Raw genomic sequence first — 12,802 nt, forward strand, 5'->3', positions numbered from 1 at the left:
CTAGATGGCACGGTAGATAGAGCGCTGGCCCTGGAGTCAGAAAGACCTGAGTTCAAATGTGTTCTCAATACTTACTAGCTGTGTGATACTGGGTAAGTCGCTCATCCCCTATTGCCTCAAACCCCTTCCACCCCCAAAATCAAACGCCACTAGATTGTAAACTCATTGAGTGCAGGGATGATCTCCTTTTAAACACCTCTGAATCTTCCGTATGATCTAGCATGATGCATGGTGTGTAGGAACCTGTAGTCATTGTTGTTGTTGAGACATTTCAGTCATGCCAGACTCTTCGTGACCCCATTTTGGGTTTTCTTGGCAAAGATCCTGGAATGGTTTGCCATTTCCTTCTCCAGCTCATTTTACAGATGAGGAAACTGAGGCAATCAGGAGTAAGTGACTTGCCCAGGGTCACACAGCTAGTTAGTGTCTGAGGCTGGATTTTAACTCAGGTTCCCCTGACTCCAGGCCTAGCTGGCATTCTATCCACTATAGCACCTAACTGCCCACGTGTAGAAGCTACTCAATAAATGTTTGTTGTGTGAGAGAATGAAGGAAATAATGATGGCTCCATAGAGGTAGCCTGGTATAGTAGATAATAAGCTGAGCCTAGCAACAGGAACATCTGGGTTCAAATCTTAATGCTTATTAGCTGAATGGTCCTGGGCAAGTCACTTAAATTTTATGTGTGTCAGGCAGCTGTCTTAGAGTAGTCTACTTCCTCCTGCCCCAGCCCTCCACCTTCTGAAAAAAAAACACAGATATTTGAATAGAGTACAGTTGCCTAACCTGGGCTAACCTTCTAATATCTATGATTTGCAAGGGGCTGGAGATGGGGAGGGGGGAGGAAGAAAGGAAAAAGCATTTATTATGGGCCTACTACATTCCAGGCACTGTGTGCTAAGAGATTTTATAGATATGTGATTTTACAGGTATTTGCTCTCTTAAGGTCTTTCTGAATTGTAGGGTTTAGTCATAAAGTAAAAAAAAAAAGTCTAGTATGAGGTTTCCAGCTCCCCCCCTCCCCTTTACTCATTTTCTTTCCCCTTTCTAGTCTGATGTTAGTGTGTGTGTGTGTGTGTGTGTGTGTGTGTATGTAGTCAAACTTCATAGGTAACTGTTTCCTATTGGAACGCGTTTTTTTTTTAATTTCATTAAATATTTCCCAATTACACATAAAATAATTTTTAGCACTGATTTTTAAAAATTTTGAGTTCTAAGTTCTCTCCATCCCTTCTGACCCTCCCTCCCCCTTGTTTGAGAAGGCAAGCACTTTGATCTAGATTATACATATGCGATCGTGCCAAACATTTCCATATTAGCCATGTTGCAAAAGAAAACACAAACAAAATAAAACAATAAAAATAAAGAAAGTTTAAAAAAAAGTGTGCTTCAATCAGCATTCAGAGTTCACCAGTTCTTTCTCTGAAGGTGGATAGCATTTTTTATCATGGATCCTTTGGAATTGCCTTGTATCGTTGTCTTGATCAGAGTAGCTAAATTTTTCATAGTCATGCTAAATGTGCTAATGTAAGCATGCTAAATCATGCTTACAACATTGCTGTTATGTGTACGGTGTTCTCCTGGTTCTGCTCACTTAATTTTGCATGAGTTCATGTCAATTTTCCCAGGAGTTTCTGAAACCATTCTGCTCTTATTTCTTATAGCACAATAGTATTCCATCACAATTATCTTAACCTGTTTAGCCGTTTCCCAGCTGATGTACATCCCCTCAATTTTCAATTCTTTGTTACCACAGAAAGAGCTGCTGGAAATATTTTTTAAATACATACGTCCTTTTCCTTTTTAAAAAGTATCTGTGAATACAGACCTAGCAGGGGTATTGTTGGACCAAAGGGTATGAAGTTTCATAACTCTTTGGACATAGTTCCCGACTGTTCTCTGGAATGGTTATACTAATTCACATCTCCACCAACAGAGCATTATTGTCCCAAGTTTTCCACATGCCCTCTTTGCTGTAGCATGTTGTTAGCCTTTGGAAGCTCTGCAGACAACAGCAACTTTAGGCTGAATCATTTTTTTTTTCAATTTTGGAAAAGTTGCCAAGGTGTATGAGTAAGAAGAGAAAGCAAGTGGGAGGGGAGGGACACAGAGAGAGCAAATTAGGAGTGGTTACAGTGGGAGTGGCCGCAGGCCTCAGGTGAGCTAACTGGCTCTTTCTGTTCTGAAAGGCATTGCCTCAACACCCAGTTCCTCAGCTCGATTCTTTAATTTTTTTTTTTTTTTGCCATTACTTTCCCCAGGATTACTGCATAGCAAGGTAAGGGGAGGGGAGGGACCTGGGTGAATTTTCCTTCTTAACTTCTGAAATCTTAAAAGAAAACAATAACTTTGATTAGGAAGGGAGAGAAGCTTAACGAAACAATGCAATGGCCAGTTCTTAGGAATCTTGGTTTCCTACCCATCGCTTTGCTTCCACGTAAGCCAGCCGATCTGTCTTACTTTTCCCACTGTTAACTGGGAATTCTGCTTCAGGGATGGAAATCAGATTGAACCAGACAAGGCAGAAACACGTAGAGATAATCTCTTCAGGTAAGTGACGACTGATTCATGAAGGTAGAAGTGGTTTGCCCAGTATTCCGATTATGTTCTACTTTAGAATTCAGATTGATGGTCTTTGATGCATTTTGTTAAAGTCTTTTTTTTTCTTATCAGTTTCAGAAAGGGTGTGTATACTTAAAAGTAAGCAAGTTTTTTTTTCCACTTCTTAATTTGCTAATTACAAGGGAACCACTGGAATGACTGGTTCACTCTTATTAGCAGGTACTGCTTAAATGGGATTTAACCTTATTAATATAATACACTTGTATCCTAAATATGGAAAAAAAAATCAGAGGAAGGCTTCTAGTGTATGGGTAGATAATTTATGGAGGCTTACAATTAACATTATTAATACTTTATAATACCCAACTAACATTTATATATTGCTTTAAAGTTTGCAAAATGCTTTGCCTACATTATGTCATTTGACCTTGTTTCTGGGAAAATGTATACTAGAAAATGATCAGAAGATTGTAGGATTCATGGGAAAAGGCTGTGAGCTGCACATGTGAAAGGAATACTCACACTCGCAAAGTCACAGATACACCAAAGTACCAAAATTTAGTACAATAACCATAGGGATTTTTTTTCACTTAGTGAATTAAGTAATTGATTTGTTGGTTTCTTTCAGAGAATGAAGAATTAGATCTAGATCTGGAAGGGACCTTAGAAACCATGTAGTCTAACCCTCTCATTTTACAGATGAAGAAACTGAGGCTCCAGAGGAAGATAAGTGACTTGCCCAAGGTCCCACAGGTATAAGTGGTGAAAGAGGCACTAGGTATTGCAGTGGAGAGAGCTCTGGGCCTGGAGTCAGGAAGACCTGAGTTCAGATCCAATCTCAGACACTTATCAGTTATGTGACTCTGGGAAAATAATTTTACCTTAGTCTGCCTCAGTTTCTTCAGCTGCAAGATGGAGATAATAATAGCATCAACCTCCCAGTGTTATTGTGAAGATCAAATGAGATATTCGTAAAGTGCTTTGCAAACCTTAAAGTACTAAACAAATGTTAGCTAAAGAAATGAATCTTCTCTTATGGGTAAATGGGTCCTCATGAGTCCCTCTTATTGCAGTATTTAATCCACATTTTCTCTTTGGCAACAAGGCATCATACACTCCCACAATCATTGCAGTTACATCCTAACAACAGTGAAAAGAAACTTGACAAAAAGCCGTCTGGCCTCATGGAATCATAGACGTAGAGTGGGCAGGAATTTTTGGTGCAATATAATCTAACATTTTCATTTCTTATACAAGGAAAGCGAGGCCCAAAGAATTTTTGGATGGTTGAAGGTATTGGGACTAAGAAGAATGGGGTGAAATGAAGAAATGATAGAAACTATGTTGCTATGAACACTGAAGCTTAGACTACATGAAATTGGAGAGGATAATTTGTGGTACCAATTCTACTTTGCCATGGGCAAATGAATTAGATAATTTACTGGGTCTTTCTCCCTAACTGTTATAATGTTTATTCATCATCCACATTGATTTTACATATACAGAGTACTCTAAGTACTCTGTATTTCCAGACTTTTTTTTTAATGCCTACTTATTTTAGCCAAGCAAGTTTGAATTAGGTTGGGCGTGTCTCAAAGTTAACTGAGCTCTGATCTTAAGAAGACTATGCCAGTTCCCAGCCATATTGCAGATGCTGAGTAATTTCCTTGTGGGTGGAGAAGCAGAGGATTTGTCCTATGGATTTGCTTAATCCAAATTAAGGATTGCCAACAGAAAATGCTCCCCTATATTTCTAACTTTGCTTGGTTATATTTTGAAAGTGATTGTTTCAGTCCTTCTAGGATTGCTGCTGGTGCTCTGTAATAAGTTCTGGTCATTGGGACAGGGCTGCAACCTAGCAACATCACTGGTGGCAATAGATCTGTCTTCTATAGCAATGATAAAGAAAACTGGTGTTTTAGATTATTCTAGCAGAGCAGAGGGTAATTAAACACACAAAATCAAATAATGAATTTCTAAAATTTCTGTTATCTCAGGGCTTCAAAGACTTCTGCATTCTGGCCCTGGTTGTTTGCTTTTTGCACAGAACTCTTCAGCATCAGAAGCTCTCTGTTAGGCATTTCATGAGTCGATTTGATTTGATTTGATTGAACTCAATTCACACTTCTTAATGCCATCTGCTAAATGCTGTAGGTTGTAAGCTTCTTAGCATCGTAGCTCTAGATCTGGAAGACACCTTAGAGTCATCTAGTTCAACTGCCTAATTTTACAAATAAGGAATTTGAGACTCAGAGAAGTTAAATGATTTGTCCAAGGTCATATAGAAATTAAGCAGCAGAATCTAGATTTGAATTCAATACCTTTGATTCCAAATTTAATACTCTTTCTGCCTCTCATCAGGGTAGGAACTATTTTTTTTTCTTTCTCTTTTCCTCATCAGTGTTTAGAGTAATGTCTTGTACATAATATGTACACAAAAATAGTTCTTGAATTATATGCTATGTGCTAGGTACATAGCATACAAATTAGACTATTTTAAATTCTTTATAGCATGAATTCCCAAGATATTGTACATTAGAATAAAGTAGAATACATTTTAAAAATTATTTTCCAATATAATGTTAAATACAAATTAAAATTCATAAAAACATTTGAGATATATTTATAAAATTGGTTATTTATCCAAGCAAAATTATTTGATTTTATTTTTGTGTGTCTCGTTTGTGGAAGGCCCACATACATTTTTTACAGATTCCCTTCTCCAGTTAACAGGACTTCTCCCAAATTACCTTCTATATGTTTTGTATATATTTGAATATGTGCATATTGTCCCCCCAGAAGGCATATAAACTTCTGGAGGATAGGGACTATTTCATCTCTGTCTCCCTGTACCTAGCACATAATTGGCACTTATCCTTGACTGAGTAATTAGGAGAACCAGTTATCCAGTTTTGTTTCACACAGTAGCTCAAATTGAACATTGCTTTTTTGGGTTTATGGTTGCAAATACTTTTATCCAAACTTTTGAAAGCCTGTGCTCCTGATCGTCTCTATTTCCTTTCTTTGAATAGTATTGGTGACTTCATTTTTCTCAATACTAAGAAAGGTTGGCAGACCTGTCATGAAGTGTAACTGTGAGCAAACTGATTTGAAAAGTAAGACCAAGTCACTAGAAAGCTAATTAGAGTAGATACAAGTTAGTTCGAAGGTAATTAGCAGCAACAGCCCTCACTGTCATTTTAAAATACAAATGCGTTATTGACAAATGTATTATGTATTCATGGCAAATGTCATTTGTTCGTTCATTCATTCAACATTTATGAAGCACCTACTCCTACTAAGAAGCTATGCTAGGTTGAGCAGAGATGAGAAAACTAAGACATGGCTTTAATCCTTAAAGAGCTTACAGTCTTTGTAGCTGAGACACAAACAGAAATATCATGAAAAGAGAATATCATAAGTACATAAAATGGGTAACACTAGTACAAGGTACTAGGTGGGATCATGAAGGCATTTAGGAGCTGGCATTTGAACTCAGTCCTGAGTACAATTTCAGTAGACTGAATTGGCAAATAGGGCTTTCCTGGCCTAGAAAATAGTGCAAACAAATGCATATAGCCAGAAGAGCACAGGCTGTGTTCAGGGGACAGTGAGTTGTTCAGTTTGGCAGGAATATAGAGAATGTGTGTGGAAGCAGTGTGAGATAAGATTAGAAAGGTGGATTGGAGCCAGATTTTGGAGGATACTGAAGGTTAGGCTTTGAGTCACTAAGCATTGAAGAGAGTGTGATGTGATTAGGGTTGTGCATTAGGTAGATTAATCTGGCAGCCAAATGGAGGATGACTTGGAAGAGAGACTGACGGGGGGGGGGGGGGGGGGGGGGGGGGGGGGGGGGGTGGAGAGGCAGACTATGGCAACAGCCCTCCGCTCTCCACCACCCAAGTTGTTGTTTGTCCTTTGTGCTCAAAGAGGACCAAAATGACATCCCTATGTCTGTGGTCAATGTATAGTGTGTCCACGTGTGGCTGATCAGACTAATACAAGCTCGGAGACTCTACCATAAGCTCTGCACAAATAGTCTGTATGAACATTTGAGATGGAGATGTCTCTAAATTTGAGAAAGTCATTTTTTTTGAGCTATTTTTATTCTGCCTTGCTCATAGAGCACAGTGCCTTCTTTGATGAAGGCATGCCATGCTGGACAGTCCTATGCCAGTGTCTCCCATGTCTCACAATTGATAGCAAAGTTCTTCAGACAGACTTTGAGAGTTCCTTGTATCACTTCTTCTGACCCCTCACACCCAAGTAATGAGAATATGAACTAGGGTGATGGCCATGAGAATGGTGGGGAGAGGGGACAGATGTGGGAGATACAATATTATAGTTATTACCTATACATGACAATTTTTGTAAGCAAAAGATAATTATAGAGTTGACACTACAAATGATGAAGAGAAACAGAAAGTAATAAGCAAATCAGTTACTGCTAAAGGCACTAACTTTTTTGTACTTTAATCATTCACTTTCCTTTCTCTATCCCCTCTGCTTATCTTTGCTTAATACACAGTGAATCCATCTTTTCAATAAGCCAAAAGAAGGACAGACAAGATGTTGTGTTCTCAATATGGGAAGCAAATGCATAACATTTGCAAGGATATATTGAATGAATTGGAGTCTAAAGACTGAATGAAATATCCTATTTGCCTGACAGTGGTGAGGTTTTCAATCTTATGGTTTTAGATATTTGGGGATTGAAAATTAGAGCTCACTTTTTAAGATGAGGAACTAGTCACCAGTGTCAGAACATGAAGTTATGAGGTTTCACACAGCTGGTAAAAAAAAAAAAGATGTTTGGGGGCTGCTTAAGACTTGGGTTTGCTAAGAGAGGTTTGGTAAATGTCAAGGAAGCTGCTTTTTTAAACTTAGCCGGGAAAAGCAAATGAAACCCTATGCATATACAAGCAAGCTGTAACAGCCCTCTTGATCCCTGGAAGAGGATCTCTGCTAATCAGCCTTTGTCCCTCTGTTCCCAGGCTGGGCTTCTACGTAAAATGATAATGCAGTGTGACAAAAGATCATTGAAAGATTCAACAAACAAAAACTTTAGCGGCAATGATGAAATCGTTCAACAGATACATTGCCAGTGGATCTACCACAAGAATGACTGAAAAATGCATCATGGTGTATGGGAACCTGTATTAGATTGACAGACAGGATTTGCAGGTTCTAACTTGCTACTGTGATCTGGGGAATTCTCACCTGTCAAAATAAAGTCAGAATAGGTAATCTCTAATATCCCTTCCAACACTACAAGTTCTATGATAAGTAATAGCCTTTGAGTAAGAAAAATCAGTGTTGGTTTAAAAATAGTAAGGCTAAAAGTCTCTATTCCTAAAGAAATAATTTTGGATACATAAAGACATAAAATCTTTAGAACTTCTGAAAATTGAACCTCTCAGATATGTCATTGTTATCAAGACAGGAGCTAAGAAGGCAGAGTAGCATACTGGAGAGAGCATTGTTTGGAAAAAGAAGAGGTTGAGATTCTAGTCTTTACTCAGCCTTTGACTAATTGTGTGATTCAGGGTTTTGTAACCTGGAAACCATGAACTTGCTTTTCAAATATTTTGATAACTATGTTTCAATATACTTGGTTTCCTTTGTAATCCTACGGCTTTTATTTTATGTTTTTAAGACAGACATATATACATACATACACACACATATATATACATATATATGTGAATATACATAGTTGTGTGTAATGGTAGCCATCTCTAGGATGGGGGAGGGGAGGGAAGAAAAAAAGGAAAAAAGAAATTTACATGATAATTTCATTATATATTTAAAAAGAATAGCAAATTGTATGTAATAGATTTGCAGTTTCATGCGTAATCATATTTTTTTTATTATGCTATATAATGGAAATACTTGTTTTATTCCATAAACTAAAAATAAAATAAATTTAAACTTTTTTTTAAGATTATTGTGAGAAGGGGTCCATAACCTTCACCAGACTATGAAAGGAGTTCATGGGACAAAAAAAGATTAGGACCTCCAGATAATACCAAGGGTTACTTCTGTTTCTAAAATTATGTACATCTCTAGGCCTCAGTTTTCTGGCCTATAAAGTAAGGGAGTTATACAAAATTATATCTAAGGTTCTTTCTAGTTCTCAAATTTTGTGATCCCATGAAGTGGCTTCTAAGATTGGCACTTTTTCTTAAAACTAGGTTTATATTCCTCAATTTTCCTATGGAAGATAAATAGATAAAGCATTGGGGGTTTTTTTGTGAGGTAATTGGAGTTAAGTGACTTGCCCAGAGTCACACAGCTAATTTAGGTAAGTGTTATGGTCTGAAACCAGATTTGGACTCAGGTCCTCCTGACTCCAGGGCTGGTGCTCTATTCACTGCGCCACTTAGCTGCCCCAAGATAAAGCATTTTTAAATTTTTTAGATAAAGCATTTCTTAAGTGCTTTCTATGTTTTACGAACTGAGCTAAGTGCTGGGGATGCAAGTGAAAACAAGTAGGACAGCCCCTGCCCTCAAGGACCTTATGTTCTAATGCAGGAAGACAACATATGAAAGAGAACAGGAAGGGGGAGGAGAGAGATCAAGGCTGGAGATGTCCAGAAAGTCTGAAAGGAATGCAGTTTCTGAAAGTCAATGTGATTAATAGAGATGTAGAGTATGTTCTCTGAGGCCTAGAGAAGTACAGACTTGTAATTTTAGAAGCAGAAGAAGCCCTTAAATGTCATCTGGAGCTTTTGTGGCTTATAAATTCCTTTGGCAGTCTGGTGAAGTTCATGGATGCCTTCTCAGAATAATATTTTAAAAGCATAAAATTAAAAAAATGTGGGATTACAAAAGAAACCAAGTAAAAAAAAAGCTGTTTAAAGTCAGGGAGTAACTAACTGGAAGCCCCGGCACTGGCTACATGAAACACTTTGTATGGAAGTCATGAAAACACTGAACTACAATGAAGGAGGAAAATTCCCACTTGTCTATTGACCATCAGTGCCATATTTCTGTTTAAAATGATAATTGTTTTTGTAGGAAATTGACATGCTGCTCATGGTGCTGCCATTTCATTAAATGACCTTGTTATGTCATTGTATCATTGGGTTGATACCTGGCTGTGACCACTGTCAAACTTGTGTTAACTTAGGTCCCATGTGGATATAACACTGAACCCATTATTATCAGTCACTTAGGGCCAATCACTGGGCAGATGATTCTAAGTACCATGTGTGATTGGTCATCATAATCCAAGTAAAGGTTAATTTAGTTATAGGATCGTAGGATTGACAAGTATATGGAACCAAAAATTATTTTATATGTAATTGGCAAAAAACCAAAATATTATTTTTTAAAAGTACATAGAACCACAGAGCCTAGTAGGGTTTATTTAAATATGTATAGCTAACATTTATATAGCACTTTAAGGTTTGAAAAATACCATATATATATATATATATATATAATCTCATTTGATTCTGACAATAACCCTACGAGGTAGGTCCTATCATTACCTCCATTTAACAGATGAAGAAACTGAGACCAAGAGGTTAAATGGCTTTTCCAGGCCAGTAAATGTCTGAGGCCAGAATCAAACTCACATCTTCTCAATTACTGGTAGTACTCTGGTATCCACTCAGCCATGTTGCCTTTAGGCATGGTATTTGTTTGCTTTGTCCTCTACTGTGTTGATGCTTTTGATCACATTAAATAGTAGTGGACCATAAGCTTCTGAGGGCAAGGGATGTTTTATTTTTGTCTTTGCCTCCTCAGCACCAAGCCCAGTGCTTTGCATGTAGCCTAAGCTAAATAGAAACTGGTTGAATGGTGTCCACTGTTAGAAGAGAGTGTTCAGGAAGGCTGTTTAGTTTGTACATCAAAGGTTAATGGTTGAAATGACCTTCCCAAAACACAAAGAAGAATTTTTATGGGAAAGGCACAGGTCACCATACTAAGGAGGCCTGATCTCATGGGTGACTCATGCATGGTCATTCCTATCTAACAGGAAGAAACATCTTCAATGGAAAGACTGGTTGTTAGGGGCAAAGCTCTCTCTCTGATACATCATCTTTAGTGAGGTATGCACTGACTTAAATTTCTAACAAGCAGCTAGCTTTGAACCTTTAATTGAAACGCAGTATTAATTGAATTATGTCATGAATTGCCTTAAAAGCCACTAGAGTCTTTTATTCATATAGTGTCATTCAGCTAAATGCATTGCAAAATGTTTTTGAGAATGAATAATGCCTGGGCTACATAAGAGGAAATAAAGTTAATTTTTCTTCTTTGCAGGTTTAGGTCATTGTATCCAAATGCTCTTGTAGAACAATATTGCCCCAGTTACAAAAGAAGCTTTGCATTCAAATGCCCTCATCAGTTATTCCAAAAATTCAGAGCATTCCTTTCCAAGAAAGAGAAAAAAAAATTTTAAGTGAGAGCTTACTATTGATGATGCAATTACATCAATTTTAGGTTCCCAAGGGAACAACACAAAAAAGACATGTGGGAGTTACTTATTAGTCAGTTGCATTGCTAAGCATTGATTTTTAAAACCAACTTGGTTATGTGCCACTTCATATTAGGGAAGCTGTTATTTCAAGGTTTGGGAGGGCTTGTAAAATGCAAAAGAAAATAGTTAAAAATGAAAATAATGGTTTCTTTAGTGAATGTGTGTGTGTGTGTGTGTGTGTGAGTGAGTGTAACAAGCTTGCTTTGCTGTCTGATTATGGATTTTTATCCTCTATCCTCCTCAACTAGTGTTCTCCATAGGTACTGTTGGGATGCTGGGACAAAGTAAGGAAGGCCTGTAGCATAACAAAGGGCACCTCTTGTGGTAATCTTTCAGGATGATATGGGCAAGGATATCACAGAATGGGCAGGTATAGATGGATTGTGACCTGGATCGTTAGTGCCAACTTCTGGATTGATGAGATGATGGAATCCATTTGGCTATGTGAGAGAGTCCTATAATAGGGATCCTCAGTATTTAAAAAAAAATTTTTTTTGGAGCTACTTCTCACTTTCTTGAAGACTGGAGATGGATGATTGGTTGATAATAGTGCCACTTTAGGTGAAGTAGAAGGGGGAATTGCTGACAGTTAAGTCAGCTGAGGTCAGCTGTGCTTACCTTCCCTCTGTGAATCCTTGCTGTGGGATGGAGGGGTGGGGTGGGATTGACTGGTAACTACTTGAAAATCTACCAGATAAAACTTTCAGATTTGCTACTTTATCGGGAACTACTGGTTTGAGACTCCTGCCTCATATTTTACGTTTGGTGTACTTTCTTTTAAAAGGCAATATTGATGCATTTTGTTTTTACATAGTCGTCACCTCTATATGACAAGCATCCAAAGAAATCTCTCCAAAAGAGTTAAGCAAAACTGTATAATAGTAATCTTCCCTGATAGTATATGGCATTTCCCACTTTTGTAGTTCACTATTTGTTAATAGAAAGGAATGCCATGTGCTTTAACTTTAATAATAATTTTCTGTTTGGCATACTCTCAACCTCTTTTTTTTTTTATCAATTTGCTAATGTCAACTAAGCTAAATGAAATTATGAGTCATACAGAGCACAGCCTTTTGTGAACCTTCCTGGTCTTTAAAGCAAACACCTACTTTAAAAAAATGATGAGATGGGGCAGGTGTTTTTTTTTTCTATCAGATTAAACTATTTTAATTTAGAGAAAGGTTTATTGATCTGCTTTGAACTTAGCTTGGAAATTCACAAAAACCATTGGACACATAGTAGGAACTTAATAAATCTTTGTTGAGATGAATCATACTTGGATTTTCTCTTTTGTAAAGGGAAAAACAATACAGATTAAAGATAGAACTTAATTTAAGGAGTTGAACAACTCGAGACATATCTATTGATCTTTTGCAATGAATATCTTCTTTCTTTCAGTATTTTACTTGTCTAATGGATGGTATAATCCCATTGAGTGGGGACCACGTGATTTGCTAGCACATAGTTCACCTGCCTAGAGGGCAAAAGAAATCAGGCCTTAAAGAAATCGGAGGCTTTGGCCCTCTTTTAGATTCCCTATGCTTCCAATGAGAATTCTGAATGGGAGCCAGCACTGAGTACATTTGGCTGCATTTCTGTTTCCTTAATCTAATGATGTAGAGAGTAGGAGGAAGAAGACGACAGCATGTCTAGGAGAGGATGCTTACATTGGGAAACTTGAATGTTGTCAATGGAAACATCTCTTTCCTCTGAACAGCTTTTTCAGGTTGAGAGATTTTTGGGGAAACC

The 12,802-nt window shown here is 37.6% G+C and overlaps 1 protein-coding gene across 2 annotated transcripts in view; it reads left to right on the forward strand.

Annotated features, from left to right (window-relative positions):
* The first annotated feature begins 2,165 nt into the window (after positions 1–2,165).
* Positions 2,166–12,802, forward strand: part of SERPINB5 (serpin family B member 5) — a 39,608-nt gene continuing 28,971 nt past the window's right edge. Inside the window, exon 1 of one of the 2 annotated variants that reach the window (XM_020995823.2) lies at positions 2,166–2,278. The gene's annotated coding sequence lies outside the window, so the exon portion shown is untranslated. Of the gene's footprint in view, positions 2,279–2,329; positions 2,551–12,802 lie in introns of those variants that run through there. The other variant, XM_020995824.1, reaches the window with a different exon arrangement.

Source organism: Phascolarctos cinereus, unplaced genomic scaffold (assembly GCF_003287225.1).
Source record: "Phascolarctos cinereus isolate Bilbo 61053 unplaced genomic scaffold, phaCin_HiC Scaffold_4;HRSCAF=312, whole genome shotgun sequence".
Lineage (NCBI taxonomy): Eukaryota > Metazoa > Chordata > Mammalia > Diprotodontia > Phascolarctidae > Phascolarctos > Phascolarctos cinereus.